Genomic DNA, 4,071 nt, shown 5'->3' with positions numbered 1-4,071 from the left:
ACAATGACACAATCCCGACGGGTGCCTATTCCATTCAAACGGATACAGTAGCACAGACCTTACTTCAGTGTTCCTGGTAAATATACAGATCGTGATAGGGACAAGTGTAATTGCTTTGTCTGAGACCCCACACATCAGTTGAGCCCATAATGAAGCAGCTTAGTCCTATTGAAGCTCCAGCTTCTTCACAGTAACTGTGAAGCTGCATGGACTAATCATACACAGTAAGAGGGAGCCCAAGGCAATAGTCTATCATCCTACTGTAAGTCTTTAAGTGAGGCATAGTACAAAGGTATACAGAACCCAGGTTAGTAGTGTAACTTTGTTTCCCCCTACTCTGTCAGCCATCGCTCAAACCTGTATGTGTGTGAGTGTGTGTGTGTGTGTGTGAACGAACGAGTAGGCTACACATTGGCTACAGTATGTGTGTGTGCTTGTGAGAATGTGTGTGTGTGTTGTAAGTGTGCTTGTGATAACATGTGTGTTTGTGAAAGAGAGAGAATCCCAGAGAGAGAACAAGGATTCCCTCAGGTTAATGTTTTTCTCACAGGAGTGGAAGAAAGTCTCAACATCAAAAGGCTTTTTACTCTTGATCCCGGCACATTCCACAGCAACCGTACCGAGGTGGAGAGCGATTGGTTTTGTTGTTGCTTTGTATATGCCATTTACACTTCCAGGGCGGATCCGATTTCCAACATTTTACATCCTCCAAAATGTAGTGGAATACCGACTGTTGATGGAAGCTGCCTCAGGGATAGTCAGGATCACGCCACACTGCATGCTTCTAGACATGAGAGGGAATGTCTTGTTAAAAAAATATGTATTTACCTTGTTTCAGAGGGAAGGTTTTATCATAATATGATGACTCGTCTTTGTGTTCAAACATTTTCTATATGTGATTTGCTTGTCTTTCAGTTCATTAGTTGATTGTCTGCGGACTAGACACTAATCAGAAAAATTGGTGTACTCAGATTTACATTATTGTTCATCTCTGACAATATAGGGACACCTGGTGGATGATCATGGTACAGCATGAGCTCTTTATAGAGTTGTAGTTTGTTCATTCTCCACAAGGGACTCTCATTGAGCTCACTTCCATGGTGGTATTTGCTGTAGCACAGCGCTTCCCAACCCTCGTCCTAGAATATCCCCAACAGAACACATTTTCATTGTAGCCCATGACAAATGCACCTCACTCAACTCATTGAGGCTTGATGATTAGTTGACAAGTTGAATCAGGTGTGCTTGTCCAGGGTCACAATAAAAATGTGTTCTGTTCTCATTGCGCTCTTGTGACTCCTTGTTTGCGGGCTGGGTGGCTGCAGGCTGACCTCTGTCGTCAGTTAAACGTTGTTTCCTCCGACACATTGGTGCAGCTGGGTTCCGGGCAGGTGTTAAGAAGCACGTCTTGGTGGGTCATGTTTCGGAGGATGCATGACTTGACATTCGCCTCTTCTGAGCCTGTTGGGGAGTTGCAGCGATAAGACAAGCTCGTAATCACAAAATTGGGGAGAAAAAGGGGGTTAAAAATAAAATAATACAAAGTGTACTGTTGGGGGTACTGGAGGACCAGGGTTGGAAAACACTGCTGTAGCACACCGTGATCTGAAGAGTCACGATACATTTAGCGTAAAACAGTTGTACAGGCAATAAACATATTTTTATTTTGTAAAAGAGGTGTGATCACTGATCCTTATCACTTTGTTAACAAAATATATTAAGTCTATCAAAAGTGTGCAAGTTTGAACATGTGTTATTTGGTAATCAGTGTTTCTGATCTAGACACCTTGGCTTACCCTCTCCCTCCTTTAGCCTCATGGTTCCAGTCTCAGGGTTGGGGAGTAACGGATTAGGCCTAATGAAATCCATAGGCCTAATGGACTCATGTTCAGACTTGCACACTTTTGATAGACTTAAAGGGGCAATCTGTAGTTTCTACATCTATTTTTGGACTTATAAATTATATATACAGTACCAGTCAAACGTTTGGACACACCGTACTAAGTTTGGACACACCCACCTATTCAAGGATTTTTCTTTAGTTTTACTATTTTCTACATTGTAGAATAATAGTGAAGACATCAAAACTATGAAATATCGCAAGGAATCATGTAGTAACCAAAAAAGTGTTAAACAGTGTTATATTTTAGATTCTTCAAAGTAGCCACTTTTTCCCTTGATAACAGCTTTGCACACTTTTGGCAAAGCATGCCATTCTATGAGCGCACCATTTATATTTCAACTCAACTCAATGAGCCAAATCAGTCCTCCGTGACAACAAAATTATAAACAACAGAGTCCTTAGTTTTGGGGTCAAACAATTTGGCTAATCTATACTTCCATATTTCCAAGTCCTATTCTTGAAGATCAGGGGGTATAACATTTATTGCAATGACTGGAATTCTGATAGACTTTGGTTCTTAATGTAAAGATATCATTTAATGGTATTATTATATGTAGTAGAAAGGGATGGGTTAGAAGAAGCCTACATAACCAATCCATAAAGTAAAATTTAGCATCCCATGTATGGCCAGCTATATAAACTTTAACATTGATTTATCCTGCAATAGATGTTGTTCAATTGGTAACATAAATGTTTGTCTTCTAATGCCTCTCAAGGGGAAGTAATCTAAAAGTAACGGAATGTAATCAGATTACGTTACTGAGTTTGGGTAATCCAAAAGTAATGTTACTGATTACAATTTTGGACTTGTAACTTGTAACGGATTACATTTAGAAAGTAACCTACGCATCCCTGCTCATGGTCTACCAGAGTGCGTCTGACTGAAATCACTGTCATAGACATTTGTTATGTCTGAGTTTTACTCTAGCCAGATATGGAGACCATGGCCACCACATCGCAGAGCTAGGCCAATTTTTCACCGTTATTCACTTTTTTACAGAGCTGAATAGGAGAACTAACACAGTTCCAACTAAATGGGGGTCTGTAGATCTGCCAGGCCCAGACAGCCAGTCATCATCACCCTCACCAGACAGGTTTGATTATGGCCTTGGCGCTTCCCTGGAGGCCCTGAGGGGTGCGCGTGCGTGTGTGTGTGTGCTTGCGTGTGAGAAAGAGTGTGTGTGTGAGTTTGTGTGTGAGTGTTAGAGTTTCCTCTAAACTAGGATCACTACTTGGATCACTTAGTTTAGGAACTCTGGGCCAAAGGGTCCCTTAGAACACAAAGCAGCAGAGAATACACCCACAGACGGACAAGAAAACCGTTCTTCCTGGATACTGAAAAACAAATATATCAAGGGGAAAAAGAGCAGTCAAAGTGTAGAGGATACCGTATACAGACGGGATGCACAGGTCAGGGTGTGTAGGAGATGTGGTGCCAAGTACAACAGTGTTATTTACAGTCAGGAGGGGAGGTATTTAGTGAGCTGAACCCAGGTCAGTTCTGTTGAGTGCCTCTTATGATGTCATTCCAAATCTAGATTGTCACTAAATATTATGAGAGGTACAAAGCATAGCTACGGGAAGTAGGGGTGCTGAGGGTGCTGAAAAATCAGAATTAAAAATATATATGAATAAAATATACTAGTTCTGTATTAGCGAACCAATATAACCATCAAGATACACCACAAATTCAGCAGGGTCAGCAGTTTTGCATGCATCAATACTGCCTCCTAGTGGAGTGAAGTGTGTGAATTATAATCGAGGAGATTGAGGTAGTTCTTTCGATTGGTTATAATTACAGTAATCACCAGCCCTTGGGCCAACCAATGCATAACAGTATCTGTCATCCTTCAGTACCAGTGCATGGTTGTTGTCTCAGGGTCGGTTTTATACACACAAGGACCACAGTTATGGGATCAACTATATTGGTGTATAAAAGACTGACACGGAGAGTTACGTTTCCCAGCATACAACACATACATCAAAATCAACCAGATAAAGGAGAAAATGATTGAGGTGAGATGAACTGAGTACTGAGGATGTAAATGGTTAACACAAACAGCAGACAGAGTAACACAGGTTACAGTGGGTAAAACGCTCCAGTTTTGTCTTATGCTCATTTGCAACTAGAGAGAATATTTTGAACATAGACGTAAGAAGAGATACAG

This window comes from Oncorhynchus mykiss, chromosome 3, assembly GCF_057628025.1.
Source record: "Oncorhynchus mykiss isolate SJ-2025 chromosome 3, ASM5762802v1, whole genome shotgun sequence".
Classification (NCBI taxonomy): Eukaryota; Metazoa; Chordata; class Actinopteri; order Salmoniformes; family Salmonidae; genus Oncorhynchus; species Oncorhynchus mykiss.
This window is presented reverse-complemented; position numbering follows the sequence as displayed.